The sequence below is a fragment of the Pygocentrus nattereri genome, chromosome 4 (assembly GCF_015220715.1).
Source record: "Pygocentrus nattereri isolate fPygNat1 chromosome 4, fPygNat1.pri, whole genome shotgun sequence".
Taxonomy (NCBI): Eukaryota; Metazoa; Chordata; class Actinopteri; order Characiformes; family Serrasalmidae; genus Pygocentrus; species Pygocentrus nattereri.
In genome coordinates, this window is record NC_051214.1 from 46,938,544 (window position 1) to 46,948,958 (window position 10,415).

At 40.5% G+C, this 10,415-nt stretch overlaps 1 protein-coding gene across 2 annotated transcripts in view; it reads left to right on the forward strand.

The window, feature by feature from the left end:
• Positions 1-1,516: 1,516 nt before the first annotated feature.
• The window catches only part of mpp5b (membrane protein, palmitoylated 5b (MAGUK p55 subfamily member 5)), a 45,119-nt gene continuing 36,220 nt past the window's right edge, over positions 1,517-10,415 (forward strand). Inside the window, exons 1-2 of one of the 2 annotated variants that reach the window (XM_017695671.2) lie at positions 1,517-1,686; positions 2,615-2,718. The gene's annotated coding sequence lies outside the window, so the exon portion shown is untranslated. The remainder of the gene's footprint in view (positions 1,687-2,614; positions 2,719-10,415) is intronic. The other variant, XM_017695672.2, reaches the window with a different exon arrangement.

Here is a 10,415-nt window from a genome sequence, read left to right on the forward strand (position 1 = left end):
GAAATCTGTCGCTCCTTTTGGTTTCTGTGTGTATAAAAACGTAACATGTCAAAACGAAAGAAGCGCAAAGCCAGAGCACCAATCAGGGCCCAGCGGTCACTTTGTTTAGAGCTGGTTTTGACCTGTTGGTCATACCGACCCAGTGCAGCACGCGGTTCAACGTCAGCGCAGCGGCGTAAAACTTTGGGAGAGTCTGTTCAACATAAATGATGAACTAACCTAACTTTGTGTAAATAGAGCACAATATAGAAATATGTCCACATATGCAGTCGAGACTGACGCGGCTTTTTTCTGAATTTCTACAAACACTTTCATTTTATAGTAAATTAGTTTGGGCTGGTTTATGTTTATGAACAGACGCCTACAGATCAATATAGTAAAGGAGCTCATCTGTGATCCTGAGTTTAAAGCCAGTTTTTATTCAACTTAAACTTGGAACTAAGTTGTAAATAAATCTGAAACTGAAACTTTGCTTGTGTGTAAAAAGTGATTTCAGAGCCACTCGGTTCTCCCTGATGGAAACTGTTTACCTTCAGTGTTTTGTGCTTCTGATCATTTTAATAGACGTCAGCGTCACTAATTAATGACCTTCTATTAAAACACTGGTTTACCAAGAGAGACGCTGGAGGACTTTCACCTGAAATGAGTTCATGAAGCCAGTCTGGTTATAAAAATGATAACAGGACATCAGAGCCAGAATTACTCTTTTAGTACTTTTACTTTATACTTAAGTACATTTGAAGGGAAATACTTTAGTACTTTTACTCAAGTGGAGGTCTAAAGGGAGGAACTTCTACTTTTACTGGAGGAATATTTTACCTTGGGTGTCTCTACTTTAACTCAAGTACATGATTTGTGTACTTCGTCCACCTCTGGCCTACATGCATCCTCTGAGTTTATATACGGAATATTGTTAATGATGGTAAATCATGGAGGTTTTCTTAAGGGACACAACATCCCATAATAAAAATAAATGGATTCAAAAACATTTAAGCCAAATTTTTGTCCCAACACTACCCTAAAACAATATCTCAGGTATCAGGCAGTGAAACCATTTCATGCAATAACTTTCTGTGGTGGGGCTTTCAGAGGTGAACGCCTGGTTCCTATCACCAGACCACCCTGACTGACTTCTGTTCTGTACCACCTTTCTAAAGAGGGTTCTGAATAGCACCAAAAAGGGTTCTGCTCTGTTATGATGTTAAGCTTTGCAACAATAGAACTCTTTTTGAACATATACAAACCATTTCACCATGCAAAGTATCTTTACTACCTTGCAAATGGTTCTTTGAGTGTTCATGGTTCTATACAGAATCGTGTTCTTTGCTAAAGAACCCTTGAAGAATTTTCTTTTCTTACAAAAAAAATTTTTTTGAATCGGTGGAGTTTCCCTTTAACGTTCAAGCCCATCAGCCAATGGTAGCGCAGAAGGCGGGACTCTGTTAGCCAATCCGAGGGCAGAAGGGGCGGGCCATTCCGGAATACGGGTAGGAAAAAAATAAACGGTGTCCTCCTCGGGGCGAGTGGAAGTTTTACTCTTATTTACCCCAGGAGACAATAACGTACCCCCGCTGTACTGGGGCAGAAGAACAGCGCGGTTTTGGGAAGTGGCTGTTTTCACGGTTTACTGCACAGATAAAAGGGGAAAATATCTGCTTGTGAAGAGGAAGAAGGCGGAAAGAAAGGGTGAGTAGCTTTAAAGGAGCTCGTAGGCTTTGTGCTGAGTTTCACACACAGCTGAATTGTTCAGATTTCCCGTTCCACCTTAAATGGTGCAGTAGTTAAATGCAACTTTAAGGTGGAACGGAGAATTCGGAAAAGTAGCCAAAATCATCCTCGTGTTTCTCACACGTCCTCGGTTTAGAAGTGTTTGTTTTGTTATGGAAGATGTTGTAATGGACATTTATATGCTTCTGTGGTCATTTTTGCTGGCCAAAGCTCTCTGGCTGTTTGACTGCAGCCGTAAATGCAGCCAATGCTTTCTTGATGTGAGCCGAGTAAGGAGCAGGCCAAGGCTGCACGATACGGATAAAATAACCGTACCGCGATTATTACTGATAATTATTCAAACCGCACTTCACGGTGTTTACAGTATGGCTGGGTAATATGGCAATATTTAACTTTATCATGAAAAACTGTGATAATATGTCTCTGTATGCTTTTCTGAGCCCGTTGATCTCGTCAGTACTTAAAAACACTTTCCAACTGCATGTTTGATTAAGAAGAGGGCGGCTAGTCCTGTGGAACTGGATTTAGTGCGGTAGTGTTCTTCTGTTGTTACGGTGTCAAACTTGTAGTAATAGAAGAACCCTTTTCTAGAACCATATACAGAACAATCTTTCACCACACAGAGAAACATTCCCGCATATCTCCATCTGAAAGTGTAAACGTTGATCTTACTCCTAAATAACGCTGACCCAGATTAAGATCTAAGCCTGGACTCAATGGGATTTTTAACAGCTTTGCAGTTTAGTCCTAGACTACCTTTAATCCCTGACAGGAAGCCAGCCTTTTGTCTTAAGTTTCCGACATGAAGAGATTTTTGAAAAAAAAATTGTGTAATAAATCTTTTTTTTTAATTGAGTGCCTATGTTGTGCTTCTCTGTACCCTTAGCCACGCCCCCACCTCAGAGAGTTCGAGGTTCCTTTATAGGACGACATTAATTTGGTTCCTGTGTTCATAACGGACCTGCTGCAGTTACGCTGAAGTGCGTTAAGGTTGGTGAATATGAAGCCAACATCAGCTTATCTCAATAAGCGATCTTTAATCAACAAATACCTTCAATTTTTGCTTTACTAAGCAGCTAATGAGCTAATGCCGCGTCCCAAATCACACATTTCGGTGCTTCACCTACCTACTGCTCTAATGAGTGCACTTCTAATGGGATACGCAACATTTTTACACACTAGTTATCTTGCTTGTGTGCACTTTGGGACTTGGGAATAACGCAGCAGGAAATCTTGGCTGTTTAGATTTCAGCTTCATGTGTTATCGCTACAGGATCCAGTCAAATGAAATCAAGTCAGTACACGCAAATACACTGGTTAAAGCACTTTAGAAGTGAGACTTTAAAGAAATGTTTAAAAAAATGTGTTTTACTGCCTTTGCTGGATCAGTTATTTTATGGCTTTGTTATCTCATTAGAAACAGCCACAACGCTGCCGATTCAACTTGAAGAGTTTCAGGCCAAACACAGTACAAGGAGGCCAATCAGGACTTCCAGTCAGAGCTCATTTACATATATTGGCCCTAAATGCGTGGTAACAAAAAACAGCCTGTTGAATTCAGAGGGATAAAGAGAGTTTAGAAAAGTTTTCATGTACAAATGAATTGTGTCTGCGATGTGTAAATGCACACAAATCTAACAAAAGGGCCATGGAGGGAAAAAAGTTAATCAAAAGGGCCATAGAGGGAAAAAAGTGAATCAAAAGGGTCATGGATGGAAAAAAGTGAATCAAAAGGGCCATGGAGGGGAAAAAAGTGAATCAAAAAGGGGATGGAGGGAAAAGAGTGAATCAAAATGGCCATGGAGGGAAAAGAGTGAATCAAAAGGGCCATGGAGGGGGAAAAAGTGAATCAAAAGGGTCATGGAGGGAAAAGAGTGAATCAAAATGGCCATGGAGAGAAAAGAGTGAATCAAAAGGACCATGGAGGGGGAAAAAAGGGAATCAAAAGGGTCATGGAGGGGAAAAAAGGGAATCAAAAGGGTCATGGAGGGAAAAGAGTGAATCAAAAGGGTCATGGAGGGAAAAGAGGGAATCAAAAGGGTCATGGAGGGAAAGAGGGAATCAAAAGGGTCATGGAGGGAAAGAGTGAATCAAAAGGACCATGGAGGGGAAAAGAGTGAATCAAAAGGACCATGGAGGGAAAGAGTGAATCAAAAGGGTCATGGAGGGAAAGAGTGAATCAAAAGGGCCATGGAGGGAAAGAGTGAATCAAAAGGGCCATGGAGGGGAAAAGAGTGAATCAAAAGGGTCATGGAGGGAAAAGAGTGAATCAAAAGGGCCATGGAGGGAAAAAAGTGAATCAAAAGGGCCATGGAGGGAAAAAAGTGAATCAAAAGGGCCATGGAGGGAAAAAAGTGAATCAAAAGGGCCATGGAGGGAAAGAGTGAATCAAAAGGGCCGTGGAGGGAAAGAGTGAATCAGAAGGGCCATGGAGGGAAAAAAGTGAATCAAAAGGGCCGTGGAGGGAAAAGAGTGAATCAAAAGGGCCATGGAGAGAAAAGAGTGAATCAAAAGGGCCATGGAGAGAAAAGAGTGAATCAAAAGGGCCATGGAGAGAAAAGAGTGAATCAAAAGGGTCATGGAGGGAAAAGAGTGAATCAAAAGGGCCATGGAGAGAAAAGAGTGAATCAAAAGGGCCATGGAGAGAAAAGAGTGAATCAAAAGGGTCATGGAGGGAAAAGAGTGAATCAAAAGGGCCGTGGAGGGAAAGAGTGAATCAAAAGTGTCATGGAGGGAAAAGAGTGAATCAGGAGGTTTTGGGGTCAAACCCACCCAGTCTTATTTACATATGTGCACATAGAGCCATTTTCAAAAAGGTTCTACTGCCTATAGCACATAGAGCGACAAGGCTAAGGGGTAGGGTGATATGACGATATGATATAATCATTGCGATTTATGTCAATTCTAAGTTTTTTAAAAGCTTATGATAAGCTTTAGAGGAGACCGAATGATTTCTGTGGGGTAAAAAAAGTCTGTAATTTGTTGTTCTTTTTCATGTAATAGTCATTTAATAGTCACATTACAAATAGTATCATCATTCGTGTTGTATTTAAACTCTCCAAGCATTGTAGTACTCATATTCTTATTTTATTTTATTGTTAGGTTTTGGTTGGAAATAGAAGGGTTAAAATATTTACGCCCAACTGGAAAATTGTCCAGTCAGTGGTCAGGACTTTAGGAGCTGGACGCTGGACTGAAGGCCAGATTAATTACCACCATAATTTATAATTAGGAAGTTACAGAAGAGTAAACAGTCATGTTTTGATTTACAGTTGGAGCACTTTTGTGAGAAAAAACATTTCTGAGATCTTTCTGAAAGTTCTAGATATCTCACTGAGTGATTACGAGCTGTAATCTAACCAGGTTTCAGTTAGTTGTTATGTTAAACTGTGGCACCAGAGCTCTTTACTGAAAACGTCACTGTAAAACTGGTACAAGGTAAAATATGTGCTTATGTCTATTACAAGCTTCAAATAAAACATGGGATGTTTTTTACAAGCTTCAGAATTGCACATCTAAAGTCAGCCGGGATGTTTTTACCTCGCTAGTTCATGTCCTTGGTCGTATTAAGCTCAGTGTCATATTATCAGTCATCTTTATTGAAGTATAGTGACTTTCACTACCTCCGAATGCTTTCTGACGTTTGATATTATTACCGTCGTCTGGCAGCAAGAAGATTCATATCTCATCAAAATCTTGATGTTTAATGTTTTTCTTTTACTTTTGAAGATGTAGGCTTGGTGAAACGCCCGTTAGCAGGCTAGCCTTTTAGCACCCACTTCTGCTTTTCTTACGATTTTTCTGCGAAATAAAGACAAAAAAAGCCAGTTGGGTTATCAGTAAAATAAGAGTGCGTCAGTGTCTGACCGCAAGGAGAACACAGCGAAAGTACTGCTAGATTTTTTTTGAGATGTAGACTTGGTGAAGCGCCCATTAGCAGGCTGTTTCAGAAAATGCACATCAGAATGTTGAAATATTACAATTTTTAAACAAAATCAGTCAACATTTATTTGTTAGTTCATTTGTTAAATATTTTTAGAGAGATTCTTCCGGCTGTCAGAGCGTAATGGTCCCCCTGAATATCCTGTTTGGCTCGGAAATTAGTCCTGTTGAGGACAAGAGACGTTGATTTAATGTAGTGTAAACAGAAAATGTTCGTGTGAATCACTGTTGGCATAGTTCTAACATACCACTAAAATCTAAAACTAAAAACTAAACTAAAACATAAAACGGGGCAGTCGTGGGCTGGAGGTTAGGGAACTGGCCCTGTGACCGGAAGGTTGCTGGTTTGATCCCCAGTCCATGACTGAGGTGTCCTTGAACAAGACACCTAACCCCCAATTGCTCCCCATGGATAGGGCTGCCCACCAATCCGGGCAAGTGTGCTCACTGTCCCCTAGTGTGTGTGTGTATTCACTAGTGTGTATGTGGTGTTTCACTTCACGGATGGGTTAAATGCGGAGGTGGAATTTTCCCGTTTGTGGGATTAAAAAAGTATCACTTAACTTAAAACCCCTTGGTGTGGGATTTTTCTTCTTTTGAGGAGGAGACCTGATGGCTTCCACTTGTTAGCCTTGAAGCTTCAGTGCTAAAACTAAAGAAGCAGACTTCAGACACTTTAGATTGCCTATATTTGAAGTAATTCCAGTGTGAATGTATGACAGATGCGCTGCTGTATGTGTTTATTTTTAATGTGTGTGAGTGTACGGTGATGGATTGAGGGCTGAAAAAAACGCTTTGGGCAGATTTAGTGATTCTGGGCCTCTTAAATCAGGAATGGGGTCCCCTGGTTGGACTTTTTTAAATTGAAGAGCTGATCCCGAGCAGCGCGTCCATCTGTGTTGGAAGAACTGTTTTGGCAAGGGAAATAATCTTAAATCTAATTGATATTTCTAATATAACTCTAAGGCAGTTATATGAACTTTATAAGATTATTTAACTACTGTTAAAGTGATGTAATCTCACTATATTGGCAGATAATTTAGCTTGCTTTAAGAAATATGCTATACCTGACAACGTAGTGAGAACTAAATTCAGAGTAAAACCGAAATTAAGTAACGAGGGGTCAGATTATGTAGATTATCGGTTAATTGCCTTGTTCACACCGCATTAAAATGATCTGAACAGAATCACTACAGGTAAAAATAGCAGCTGTTGTTATAATGTATATAGATTTTGGGACATGTTATTTAGCATCAACATGTGCAGTATATCAGATTTGTGTTTCCATGGGGGTCCTATGCGGCTGTCTACCTTACCTCGTGCGCAGACCGCCCCTGGCTGTGGGACAGATGGCTGTCTTTGCTGTTTGTCAGCCACCTGGAGACTTAACCAGAGCTAAACGCCTGGCTGGATGTGCGTGGGGGCAGTTGAAGAGCTGCCAGATACGATTAGCTTTTCCTGGAGGAGAAGGAGGAGGTGGTGGCTAAGTGACCAGTGCGGTGCCCAGCATAAGGAGCCTGGGGATTGCTCTCACTTTCAGCCTTTAACACGGCCAGCTTTAACTGTCCTCACCCACGGCTTGTTCCGGAGTGGACGCTGACCAGAGGCACTTCCCTCTCTGAGTCTCAGGTGTCTCAGAATATGACATGTAAAGCTATTTATCTTTGCAGTAAGCAGTATGTGTTAAAAAACGCTAGTATTTAAATGGATACAAATTATGAATCAAATTATGATTGTCCATTGTCAGATTTCTCATTGATTAAGTCCAGTATTTACAGCTACCGTCCAGTGCCAGTTTATCTAATCAATCATTCATTAAAATCAGGTGCTGCTGATGGAACTGAACAAATCCATGCGAGCTCAGCAAGAAATAAGGAACTAAGCCGGTGCTCTTCTAACTGTATTCATAACAGATATATTCATAACTTTACTGAAAACAACACATTCTGACTACTGACTACTCTATTTATGTTTACTTGCAATGCTCTTATGTTACATAATGTTTTACAGGCAAAGCTACACTTACGACCCAGATAAATAGTTCTTAACAATTTGGCTCCTTCAGACTTTTGCACAGTACTTTTTATACATTGCAAAATTATTGAAAGTAAGCAAATCATATGCTCTCATATTTTATGCTGTATCATATTTTATTTTTAGAATATTATCCTTCAAAATGAACTAATTTAAAGTGATATTGGGTTAATGTTAAATATTCTTTGAAAAAAAATACAAATTGACTAATTCTGTTTCTTTATGTACTCAACCCCTAAGCTATGGAAGCTCCCAAGTTCATGTGGATGAAAGATTTTGGCCTAACGAGGACACCACTGGCCTTTAGTTGTGAATCATTTAAAAAGTTTGATCTTTTCTGGATAAAAGACCTATTTAACGTACTTTTGATCAAACTGTGAATCTGAAGGAAATCTGTGAATGTAGGACCAAAGAGTCCAAAGAGCAAGGCAATCAGAGATAAAGTAATAGACATGCAGAAGATGGGAAGAGGTTACAGAACAATATCCGAGTATTTGGATATCCCAGGGAGCAACAAACAATACATTTTGACTTGGAAAAAAATATTGCAATAAAAAAAGTACTGGCTGGGACAATCTGTGTAATCTAGACAAACCCGATGGCCTTTAAGGGGTTGAATACGTCCGCAAAGCACTTTATATTAGAGATGGGACCAAACCAATACAATGTACCAGGATTTCTGCATATAAGCAGAAAACAGTAAAATTCAAGCATATGTTGCACAAAGTAGTTAAATATGGGACAATATTACAGTTTCTTGTCAGATACTGAGCATCAGCTGAAATATGACATCTTTTTATTTTTTCTTTAAGACTATGATTAAAATTCAGCTAATTTCCATTGAAGCACATCCTTTTCATGAGCATCTAAAAGTAAATCATAACCAAGCTGCCAAAACCAGGAGTGCAAATTGAATCCATCGAGTATGTTTTGGGGTTGGGGAGGACAGTCTCTTGGGGTTGTAATCTAGGTACAGCAGTAGTACACTGTACATTTAACACTACCACAATATAAATTTAATATTGATTTTATTTTTTATTGTGGCGTGGTGGGTAGCGTTGTCGCCTCACAGCGAGGAGGGCCTGGGTTCGATTCCCCGGCCGGGCGGTCCTCTCTGTGTGGAGTTTGCATGTTCTCCCCGTGTCTGCGTGGGTTTCCTCCGGGTTTTGCGGTTTCCTCCCACAGTCCAAAGACATGCAGTCAGGCCGATTGGACGTGCTAAATTGCCCCTAGGTGTGAGTGACTGTCTGTGTCTGTCTGTCTGCCCTGCAATGGACTGGCGACCTGTACAGGGTGTATCCTGCCTTTCGCCCGAAGACTGCTGGGATAGGCTCCAGCACCCCCCCGCGACCCTGACGGAGAAGCGGCTTGGAAGATGGATGGATGGATGGATGGATGGATGGATGGATGGATGGATGGATGGATGGATGGATGGATGGATGTTTTTTGCTTCTTCTGTGAATTTACATTTTGGAGATACAAAGTTTTGTCCCAACATAAATATTAGGGTTGCGGGAAAAATTAGATTCTTAGATGCATCGCGATGCGGATGTGAACGATTCTGAATCGATTCATAAATGTCAAAAATCGATTTTGTAAATATTTAATTTATAATGTAATGTTGACGGAACGTAAAAGGCAGAGCTTGGAAATGGGTGAGTGCAGCGCCCGGACAGTCTGCGGCAGCACATAACAAAAACACTAGATAAGCGAGAAATCCGACCGGCACCCTGTGCATTAAAAACCAGGTTAGGTCAGGAGTCACAACCCAAATGTTAAGAAGAGACATTTTGTCCTTTCATCAAAGTCAAACCACCTTGGGAGCCACAATATTTAATGCCCAGTATGTCTCAGTGTGTGCTGATATAATATAATCGAGAGCGCAGATTTACTTTGCTCTGCTTGAAGCTTCAGCTCAGCTGTAGTTTTCCTCCCGTCTCCGCCAGAAAACTTTTCCTCAAAACTGGATTTTTCTTGTAAAATGTCTCTCATCGTTCGGCTGTTTTACAAGGCTGAAGTCGCTTCTTATTGTCCAGCTTCTCGTTTGAATTGTCCCGTTCAACCTTAAAGTCTGACTGAGACGCCGAGTATATAAATATATCTGCTGTACCATTTAAGGTGGAACGGGAAAATTCGAAAGAGAAGCGACTTCATCTTCACAACTTTTAGAGAGAGTCTCTCGTTGCAGATTTAACGTACCAGAAAACTCACTGCGCTTATAAACGCGAAGTCCATTCGTCTCTAAATGTTCGCTACTGGCGAGGCGAGACTTCGCTGCTGTGTGACCTGCAGTCTGCTTCTCAGTCGTTGGGAACCAGCTGCAAACCGTGGAGCCGAGATTCCGTGTAAAATATTTAACTGACACCGCGATTTGATTAATTGAAGATTTTAGATATTTAAAGGAAAGTATTTGTAATGATCCGTAATGCATTTACATAATAGATCATTACAAATACTTTGCTTAAAAACTACCAAGTCCTCAGACATTAGGAAAATATAATAATCGTTTTGTAATCGCATCGCAGCCTCTGAATCGTAATCAAATCGAATCGTGAGGATTCCCACCCCTAATATATCTACACTGTTAATGTGGGTTATTACTACATGCACAACAGCATTAGAATCAACCGTACAGGTTAAACACTTCTGTGAAAAGCTGGTATTAAAATAAATAGAGGAAACATGGCAGTAATCTGGAAGAGGGAAATGGT